At 33.8% G+C, this 11,370-nt stretch overlaps 1 long non-coding RNA gene across 2 annotated transcripts; it reads right to left on the bottom strand.

The window, feature by feature from the left end:
- Positions 1-1,665: 1,665 nt before the first annotated feature.
- LOC114319573 (uncharacterized) lies at positions 1,666-9,244 on the bottom strand. Of its 2 annotated transcripts, XR_014348492.1 has the most exons (3): positions 9,013-9,244; positions 2,999-3,034; positions 1,666-1,948 (listed from the first exon to the last, which is right to left on the bottom strand). It is a non-coding gene; the product is annotated as an uncharacterized LOC114319573 (long non-coding RNA). The 2 variants fall into 2 exon arrangements; XR_003649470.2 differs by lacking the exon at positions 2,999-3,034.
- Between the last annotated feature and the right edge of the window lie 2,126 nt (positions 9,245-11,370).

Here is an 11,370-nt window from a genome sequence, read left to right as displayed (position 1 = left end):
TTTACCAGTAAATTCTCAGTAAATTCCCTATCAATTACTTATTAAATTCTTAGTAAATTACTCAGTAAATTCCCAATAAATTCTCAGTAAATTACAAGCAAATTCTAAGTAAATTACTCAGTAAATTCCCAGTAAAAATTAATCAGTAAATTTCCATTAAATTCTCAGTAAATTATAAGTAAATTCTGATTAAATTACTCAGTAAATTACCTGTAAATTCTCAATAAATTACTCAGTAAACTCCCAGTAAATTCTCAGTAAATTACTTAGTATATTCCCAATAAATTACACAGTAAATTTCAAGTAAATTACTCAGTAAATTCCAAATAAATTCTCAATAAATTACTTAGTAAATTTCAGTAAATTGTCAGTAAATTACTCATTAAATTGTCAGTAAATTACTTGTTAAATTCTCAGTAAATTACTCAGTAAATTCCCAGTAAATTACTTAGAAAATTCTCAGTAAATTACTCAGTAAATTTCCAGTAAATTCTCTGTAAATTACTCAGTAAATTTCCAATAAATTACTCAACAAATTCCCAGCAAAGTACTCAGTAAATTCTTAGTAAATTACTCAGTAAATTCCCAGTAAATTAATCAGTAAATTCTCATAAAATTACTCAGTAAATTCTCAGTAAATTACTCAGTAAATTCCTAGTAAATTACTGAGTAAATTCTCAGTAAATTACTCGTTATATTCCCTGTAAATTTTTCGTAAATTACTTAGTAAATTGCCAGTAAATTCTCCCCAAATTACTTAGAAAATTCCACATAAACTTCTAGTAAATTACTCACTAAATTTCGAGTAAATTCTTAGCAAATTATTCAATAACTTTCAGTAAATTCTCAATAAATTACTCAGAAAAATTCCAATAAATTGTCAGTAAATCACTCAGTAAATTCTCTGTAAATTACTTAGTAAATTGTTAGTAAATTTCTCAGAAAATTCTCAGTAAATTACTTAGTAAATTCGCAATAAATTACTTTGAAAATTCCCAATAAATATTCAGTAAATTACTCAGTAAATTTCCAGTAAATTCTTCGTAAATTACTCAGTAAATTGTCAGTAAATTTCTTAGTAAATTCTCAGTAAATTCTCAGTAAATTACTTAGTAAATTCCCAGTAATTCCCAATAAATTCTGAGTAAATTCCCAATAAATTCTCAGTAAATTCCTAGTAAATTCTAAGTAAATTACTCAGTAAATTTTCAGTAAATTAGACAGTAAATTCCCAATAAATTACTCAGCGAATTTCCAGTAAATTACTCAGTAAATTCCAATGAATTATTAGTAAATTCTCAGTAAATTATTAAGTAAATTCCCATTAAATGACCAGTAAATTACCCGGTAAATTGCTAGTAAATTCTCAAAAAATTACACAGTAAATTCCTAGTAAATTCTCAGTAAATTACTTAGTAAATTCGCAGAAAATTCTCAGTAAATTCCCACTAAATTCTCAATAAATTACTCTATAAATTCCTAGTAAATTCACAGTGAATTCCCTGTAAATTCTGTCATGATCTTAACCCGCCCCTATAGGTTAGGATCATAACCGGCCAGTAATCATTAGATTACCTATGGCCTTAGATAGAAAACGATTTTCAAATAACCATATGGGGCCAAAAGCGGAAGCAAAAGATAATAATTGTCCAATGAGCTTGTGCATAAATGGAATGAACAAAAACATTTTTTTTTTATATTAATAACTCACACCAAACATACCCACATAAAAGACATTCTATGTCTAGGTCCATGTAATACCATATTTATACAAAACCATTGCCTACATACTGATAAGGTCAAACACAACCATCAAAGAAGACAAAAAGGTCAAAAGGATGGTTTTGAAAACTAAGGCCTCGTTCGTGAGGCGTGACATGGTTGACTCCACAACTTGGCATTCTTTCTTGGGTTCGTTACAGTTGGGGTTAGGCATCCTGCTGCTCACCTACATACATATATACAAAGAGTGAGCGAAAGCCCAATGAATAATACCATAGTAAAGAGGTTATACGAATGAGGTTTGTATTAAGTACATCGAACCCATAAATTTCATATACAAGCGGCCTTAGGCCTATTCTGTGTTTTCTTGTACATGTCAAACGGCCTCGGGCCCAATTTAGATTTTTATCAAATATATCGGATGGCCTCGGGCCCATTGCATCAAACATGTTAGACTCATCAAACAGCCTCGGGCCTAATTCAAACACTTCAACGTATCAAACGGCCTCGGGCCCATTATTTCCATATTCGTGTCTATGCGCATTTCGTATTCATGATCATGATCTCTTTTCATTCAAACGGCCTTTAGCCCGTTATTTCCATATTCGTATCTATACGCATTTCATATTCATGATCATGATCTCTTTTCATTCAAACGGCCTTTAGCCCGTTATTTCCATATTCATATCTATGCGCATTTCATATTCATGATCATGATCTCTTTTCATTCAAACGGCCTTTGGCCCATTACATTTGTGTTCAAACGGCCTTTGGCCTATTAAGATATTCGAACGACCTTTGGCCCATCAAAATGATCAAACGACCTTTGGCCCATCAAAATATTCAAACGGCCTTTGGCCCAACCTAGACATATCAAACGTATCAAACAGCCTCAGGCCCAATTCATACTCTTATCACATATCAAACGGCCTTGGGCCCAAATCATATTCTTGACGGAGTCTTACACGAAAATTAGGCATATAGAATACTCTTTCGTAGTTCAAATCAACAAATCTATGGAACTTATACAGAAAATTAGGCATATAGATTACTCATTCATAATTCAAATCAACAAATCCATTGAGCTTATACAGAAAATTAGGCATATAGAATGCTCATTCGTAATTCAAATCAGCAAATCCATGGAGCTTACACAGAAAATTAGGCATATAGGTTACTCATTCATAATTCAAATCAACAAATCCATGGAGCTTATACAGAAGTAGCATTTGGAAAATAACATACTTGAAAATATCTTTACTAAGATATTACTCACAATGTTCCGATGCTCGATTCGTCCTTGCACTTGACCCTACACAATTCGTAATACACATAGAAATCGGGTCACAATATAGTTCATTCCGTTCTTTAATTTGTTTAATTCTCTTAGGCTCTTTCCAACTCTTTAGTTCATTTACAATGCTTAGTACATGCCTAAAAGTGCTTAGAAGTGAGCGAGAAAGGAAAACAAAACACAAAGCCATTTTTCATAATTTCAGGAACAAGGCTCTCCGCTCGAGCGCGGCTTTGGCCGCTCGAGCGAACCCCTTTTGGCTGCAAAAGTACTGGTTACTACATTTCTACGCTTGAGCGTGACTCTTTCTGCTCGAGCAGACATCAATGTCTGCAAAAGTTCTGGAAGCCAACATTTCACTGTAACAACCCTCACTTTGTCTTAGTCATGCTCACATGCATCTGCATGATCCTTGTCTTGATTAAACTTGCATTTTGATTTGTTTCATCTAAGTGTTGCTTGCATGCTTTGTTCCTTGCTTAGTGTGTGTTAAGCCGAGGTCATCTTAAGCCCAGGTCACACCTTTGAACCTCTTACACTTAGGACCATTTGGAACCGCTTTGGTTGACCTCCACCTTCACCCTGGCATATTGGCCGAGATGTCATCATTTAGGCTGAGGTGTGCATCACCTAGGTCGAGATGTGCATCATCTAGGCCGAGATGTTATCATCTAAACGTCCTAGATCTTTAATCCTTGCACCTAGTGATCTTGTTCCTGGACTGGTATGACCTAGACCGAGGTGTGGCACAGCTAGGCCAAGTGTTATCCTTCCTAGCTGAGACCATTATGACAGTACTTGCCTGAAGCCTTGTCCTAATCCGAGGTCATTACCTACCGGAGTGTCCATGCCATCTTACTTGTTGCACACCCTTGTCATGCTCTTGTCTTGTCAGTCAGTCACTTTTTTGAGGAAAGCCAACCAGTCGTTGTCACGTGTTTCAGTAGAGGGTTAAGTCAGCCGGCAGGATGAGAAAACATATCATTTTGTCATATCTTTGTCCTAGGAAGAGAGAGAGAAGCTCTAGGGAGAGGAGGAAAAGAGTTCTTGAGAGAGAAGTAGATTTCCAAGCTTGATCCTTAGAGTCTAAACTGTTTGATCTGAGTTTTGAGGTTAGATTCTTGATTTACTCTTGTTGTTCTTTATGTTTATTCGATCACATTGCATGATCTAGCATGATTCATGAGCCATGCATTGATTTAAAGTTTGGTTTTAGAAAGAGAAAATGGTATTCTTGTGTTCTTGAAGAAAAGCCTTGTTTTGATCCAAAAGTTTGTACCAAGATCCATGTTTTTGTGTTTGTTTTTATAAGATCTTCCAATATGGGTACCCAGGTCCATGTTTTCGAACTCATCTCATGAAATCTCAGATTTTGTAATAACAAGTTATGATTTTAGCATTTCATGTTCTTCATGTTCTTCAAAAAGAAACCCAGAATTTCCAGACTCCATTCCGTTGAATGTGGTCATCGGGACCATACCTCGGCCAAGAGGTGTGGGACCTCGGCCAGGACCTGGTTGGTACCCAGCATGTTTTCTCGAGATGAGAAACAGTGTTTTAACTCCCAGCACACGTGTCACGACCCCATTCCACCCCTAGTAGAATGGTGCCGTGATGGCCAGTAATTCGAGATTACCAAAGGCCAACTTACAAAGAGTCACACACAATCAGAGTATACATATGGGGCCTACATGTGCGGAAGTAATGAATTTAAATCTAATTAGTCCATAAGAGCTGTATATAGATTAAATGAAATGACATACAACTTATCAAGGTCTAACAACTTGAATACAATTAAAATAAAGTACAAAATACATCTTGATCAAAAGGCTTCTCAAGCTGACATAAACAAAAGAAGTAAACTACAGCCCAAGAATGCTACAAAAATGCAAATCCAAAACAAGTTGTAAATAATCATCTAGGCGTCGCCGCCTTCCTGCTCGTCACCGACATATATATAGAGAGAGGGTGAGCTTGGATACTCAGTGAATGGTACAAGTAATAAAGGTTTGAATGAATGATATCCGAGATCTTTTCCAAAACAATACATATCATAACTTTACAAATCAAAGGGATGAATCACGTTCATCTATCAAATCTTTCAAAACTTCTTGGATGTTAATAACATATACATAATACCAAATGATGACATTCCGGACAAACAAACCCATGCGAAAAACCGTCTGTGGCAAAACAAGGGTGCAGTTGCATTATAGTCCTCTGGCACTAAGGACTTCCAAAACAAGGGTGCAGTTGCATTATAGTCCCCTGGCACTAAGGACTTCCAAAACAAGGGTGCAGTTGCATTATTGTCCCATGGCACTAAGGACTTTCAAAACAAGGGTGGAGTTGCATTATAGTCCCCTGGCACTAAGGACTTTCCCAGAATGTCATCAAAACAAAGATAATACTAGATACAAAACTAGGGACAATCATTCATGCTTGATCAAATACTTTTCAAATACAAAGCAAAGCAAAGCTTTTATCAAAACATTATAACATAGCTTTATTAAAAATACCACTCACATAGTTCTTCGGGTGTAGGAATTACAAGCAAGGATCCAAGGCCTACAAGCACATAATAAATCCCATTGAATGTGTTTCAATAAGACAAGGTGAGATGCTCAAAGATGGATATGAAACGCATCCTTAAAACAAGCTTTACATGATAGGAAAGGATTTTTGCATTTCTTATAAAATCAAGTCAAAACAAAGCAAAACATGCTGGAAGTTACAACACTGCCTTTTCATCTTGGGAAAACATGATGGGTACTAACCAAGTCTAGGCCGAGGTGTGTTCCTGATGACCACATTCATGGAAATGAAGTCTGGGAAAATCTGGGTTTCCCTCTTGAAGAACATGAAGAGCATGAATGCTAAATTCATAACTTCCCTATTTGAAATCTGAGTTTGAAAACATGGACCTGGGTATCCATACTTGAAGATTTCATGGAAACAAACAAAAAAACATGGAACTTGTTACAAACTTTCGGATCAAAACATAGTTTTATCTCAAGAACATAAGAACATCATTTTCTCTTTCTAAAGCAAGCTTTAAATCAATGCATGGCTCATGAATCATGCTAGATCATGCAATGCAATCGGATCAACATAAAGAATAACAAGGGTAAATCAAGATTCTAACCTCAAAACACGGATTAAATGGCTCAAACTCTAAAGATCAAGCTTGGGATCTAGCTCTCTCACTCTAACTTCCTCTCCTCTTCCTAGAGCTTCTCTCTCTACCATGCAAGAGATATGACACAAAATGATATATTTCTAACTCTGCCGGCTGACTTAACCCTCTGTTGGGACACATGGCAACGGCTGGTTGGATCTCCTCAAAAAGGTGATAGATTGATAAGATAAGAGCATGACAAAGTGTAAGCAACAAGTAAGGTGACAGGGGCACTTCGGCGGGTAATGATCTCAGCTAGGACAAAGCTTCGGCAAGTAAGGACTCAATGATCTCGGCTAGAAAGGACAACACTTGGCCTAGCTGTGCCACACCTTGGCCTAGATGTGCCACACCTCGGTCTAGGTCGTACCAGTCCAGGGACAAGATCACTTTGGTATAACATCACGGCCTAGATAATACACATCTCGGCCAACATGTCAAGGTGAGGGTGGAGGTCAACCAAAGTGGTTCCAAGATGGTCCTAGGTGTAAGAAGTTCAAAGGTGTAACCTAGGCTTAAGATGACCTCGGCCAAACTCACACCAAGCAAGGAACAAGGCATGCAAGCAACACTTATGTGAAACAAATCAAGGTTTGTAAATGCGACTTAACAAGACAAGATCATGTAAATACATGCAAGCATGACTAGAGTAAAGTGAGGGTTGTTACAACACGTTTTGCTTTGTCTTGACTTAGTTTTGAAAGAAATGCCGAGATCATTTACACTCATGCAAAGCTTGTTTTAGGAAATGCATTCCATATCCATCTTTGAGCATCTCTTCCTGTCTTCTTGAAATGCATTCAATGGGATTTATTATGTACTTGTAGGCCTTGGATCCTAGCTTGTAATCCCCACATCCAAAGAGCTATGTGAGTGGTATTTTTAATAAAGCTATGTTCTAATGTTTTGATAAAAGCTTTGCTTGTTTCGTTTTGGAAAAGTGATGTTCAAGTATGCATGATTATCCCTAGTTTTGTATCAAGTATTATCTTGTTTTGATGACATTCTTGGAAAGTCCTTAGTGCTAGGGGACTATAATGCAACTAGTAGCCTTGTTGAAATATCTCCCTTGCCACCGACGGCCTTGTGCGGGTGGGTTTGTCTAACTGATTCCGGGTCGGTTATTCCCTTGTTTTGTCAGGAATGTCATCCCTTGTATTATACCGATGCTAGTAAGCATCCCTTGAAGCTTTGAAAGACTTGATAGATGAACTTGGTTCATCCCTTGATTTTGTACAAGCTATGATATGTATTGTTTTGATAAAGATCTCGAATATCATTCATTTAAACCTTTATTACTAATATCATTCACTGAGTATCCAAGCTCACCCTCTTCTTATATATATATAGGTGACGAGCAAGAAGGCGGAGACGCCTAGATGATTATTTGCAAGATGTTTGGGATTCATATTTTGCTAGCATTTTGAAGATTATGTTTCTTAGTTTTAATTCACTTCTTTTGTATATGTCGGCTTGAGAAGCCTTTTGATCAAGATGTAATATGTACTTTATTTTAATTGTATCCAAGTTGTAAACCACGTTAAAGTGTATGTCATTTCATTTAACCTATGCACAGCTCTTATGGACTAATTAGATTTAAATTTATTGCTTCCGCACATGTAAGTCCCATATGTATACTCTGAATGTGTGTGAATCTTTGTCAGTTGGCCTTTGGTAATCTTGGATTGCTGGCCATCACGGCACCATTCTACTAGGGGCGGAATGGGGTCGTAACATTCATGCTCGAGCGAAGATTTCCCCACTCGAGCGGACATGCCGAATTCTAGAATTTCCATAATTGCATTTGAAGCTCAAACTAAGCATTCAAAGGGTCTAAAACTCATGTTCTTGATACAAAATTATGGAAGTCTTTATACAATATGAGGACATAAGAAAATTGAGTCTAATTTGTCCAAAATCACAATTCAATTCCCAGATTATTTCACATTTTTCTTGATAACCCATGCCAACTTCATATCTTTAAAACTCATGCAAATTAATTTCCATCACTTTGAATTTCACATGAAAATTAATTTCCATATCACGTTGAATCTCACATGCATGTGAGATATAGGCTTCATTTTCAACTTAAACAACACAATTGATGCTCATCTTCATCGACCATGATCAATTTTAAATCAATTACATCAAAACTCCCTTAATTTACAAATTAAGTTCTTTGTTCATAAACCCATAATTTTCCAAAGCTTAATTCTTATTACATCAAAACATGCAATCAATTATTTTAAATCCATGATGCATGTAAATTTATACCTTATAAATATATAAAGGTTTCCAAGCCCAAGCTCAATTGAAGAATTATAATTATTTCCATATTGATTAACCTTAACCATGTTCATGAATTAATTCTTTAATTTCTCCAAATTACATGCATGTAAAATTTAGACTCAAATTCATATCAGATATCCAAAATCAAATCCAAAATAATCAATTTCTAGGTTAATTCCCATAAATTTGAACCTAACTCCATCGCATGGACCAAATCTTCAAATTAATCTTGATGCATGTAATCTATGGGACTTAATTCAAGAATAATTCTCAAAATTTAATTCAAACATAACAAATTTAAAGAACCATAACTCATATTTTTCAACCTAACTTGATTGAACATGCAAGATTATAAAAAATCAATCTCAAAATAATTACTTTCTAAATTAATTTCCATAATCATGAATCTAATTTAATTTCATCATCTTTTTGCTAATTTCCTTTTAATTACATGAAATTGAACCCATTTACCTCTTAATTTCAGCATGTAGGTAAATTATTTACAAAATTCAAGCTTCAATTTTTTTACCTTAAGCCTTCAATGGTTGAATCTCTTGAGTTCACTTCTTCCTTGGTTGAACACTCTCTCTCTCTCTCTCTCTCTCTCTCTCTCTCTCTTGGCTGTTTCCCAGCCCAAAGCAGAAATGAATCCAATTCTTTCACTCCTTAGCATAGACACACATATATGATTCTCAGCAAAGCTTTGGGCCCAAAGAATTACACTTGTCTCATAATCTCACCAACACGTATACACGTGCACACTTTTGAGGCTCCAGCATATACAACTCTAGGTTGTCTACACACTTCTCTTGATTAAGTAAATTAATGGGATTAGCTTAGTGCCTAATTATGTATTAATTACCACATAATTAAATTAATCATGGCTAATCATAAATCTCACCTAATTAAATTAGTCTAATTTGACTTCCTTTAGAGCCCAATTAATTCTATTTAAAATTATCAATCTGAATCAGATTTTTAATCACACTCCCAAAAGGCTCCAAATATTAAATTAAACTTATGGTCATCATCAATTTCGATTTCCCAAACCATTTAGCCCTTCAATTTCTAATCAGACTCTAAATTTTCGTCAATAATTACATATTCAAATTGGACATCCCATAAATAAATTTAATTCATAATAATCACCATTCTCAATCTTCATAATTTAACTAACTTAATTAATTCCAATTCGGACCTAATTAATCGAATCTCAATTCTGCTAAACTGAATCAAATATTTAATTAACTCCCAAATGGGTCCGTAATTAAAATTAAATTGATTCAACTTATTAATTTCGCTTCCTTAAGCCATTTGGACCCTTAAAATAAATCTTTCAACAGAATCATATACGAATCAGATTCCACAATTCTCACAAATCCCAAATTAAATTAGGATAACAACTAATTAAAATCTCAAATCTCCTTAATTAACCAAATATAAAATATTATACGTGACGAGGTCATCACAAATTCCCAATAAATTCTCAGTAAATTACGAAGAAAATTCTCAGTAAACTACTCACTAAATTCCCAGTAAATTCTCAGAAAATTCTCAGTATATTACTTAATAAATTACCATTAAATTCTCAGTAAATTACGCAATAAATTGCAAGTAAATTCTCATTAAATTACTCAGTAAATTTAAGTAAATTCTCAGTAAATTTTTCATAAATTACCTAGTAAATTCCCAATTAATTTTCAAAAAATTACTTAGAAAATTCCCAGTAAATTCTAAGTAAATTACTGAGTAAATTCCTAGTAAATTCTCTGTAAATAACTCAGTAAATTTCGTGTAAATTCTCGGTAAATTACTCAGTAAATTCCTAGTAAATTCTCATTAAATTACTCAGTAAATTCCCTGTAAATTCTCTAAAAATTACTAAGTAAATTTCATGTAAATTCTCAATAAATTCCAAGTAAATTATTCAGTAAATTCTCAGTAAATTACTTAGTAAATTCCCAATAAATTCTCTATAAATTACTCAGTAAATTTTCTTCAAATTCTAAGCAAATTACTCAGCATATTCCCAGTAAATTCTCAATAAATTACACCGTAAATTCCTAGTAAATTGTCAGTAAATTACTTAGTAAATTCCCAGAAAATTCTCAGTAAATTACTCAGTAAATAACTCATTAAATTCCCAGTAAATTCTCAATAAATTACAAATAAATTCTCAGTAAATTACTTGGTAAATTCCCAGTAAAATACTTAGTAAATTGTCAGTAAATTACTCAGTAGATTCTCAGTAAATAATTCTCAGTAAAGTCCTAGTAAATTCTCAGTAAATTCCTAATAAATTCATAGTAAATTACACAATAAATTCTTAGTAAATTACTCAGTAAATTCGCTGTAAATTTGCAGTAAATTACTCTTTAAATTACTCAGTAAATTCTTTGTCACTTCTCAGTAAATTACTTATTAAATTCTTAGTAAATTCTCAGTAAATTACTTTGTAAACTCTAAGTAAATTACTAAGTAAATTGTCAGTAAATTTCCAGCAGATTACTGAATAAATTTCCTGTAAATTCTCAGTAATTTACTTAGTAAATTCTCAGTAAATTTTAAGTACATTCTCAGTAAATTACTCATTAAATTCTTAGTAAATTTCTCAATAAATTCCTAGTAAATTCCCCTTAAATTCTCAGTAAATTACAAAGAAAATTCTCAGTAAATTACTCACTAAATTCCTAGAAATTCTCAGTAAATTACCATTAAATTCTCAGTAAATTACTCAGTAAATTTACAGTAAATTCTCATTAAATTACTCAGTAAACTCCCAATAAATTCTCAGCAAATTCCCAATAAATTCTCAGTAAATTTTCTATAAATTACTCAGTAAATTCCCAATTAATTTTCAGAAAATTACTTAGTAAATTCCCAGTAA

Source organism: Camellia sinensis, chromosome 13, assembly GCF_055761805.1.
Source record: "Camellia sinensis isolate YWXY chromosome 13, ASM5576180v1, whole genome shotgun sequence".
In the NCBI taxonomy this organism is placed as follows: domain Eukaryota; kingdom Viridiplantae; phylum Streptophyta; class Magnoliopsida; order Ericales; family Theaceae; genus Camellia; species Camellia sinensis.
This window is presented reverse-complemented; position numbering and strand designations above follow the sequence as displayed.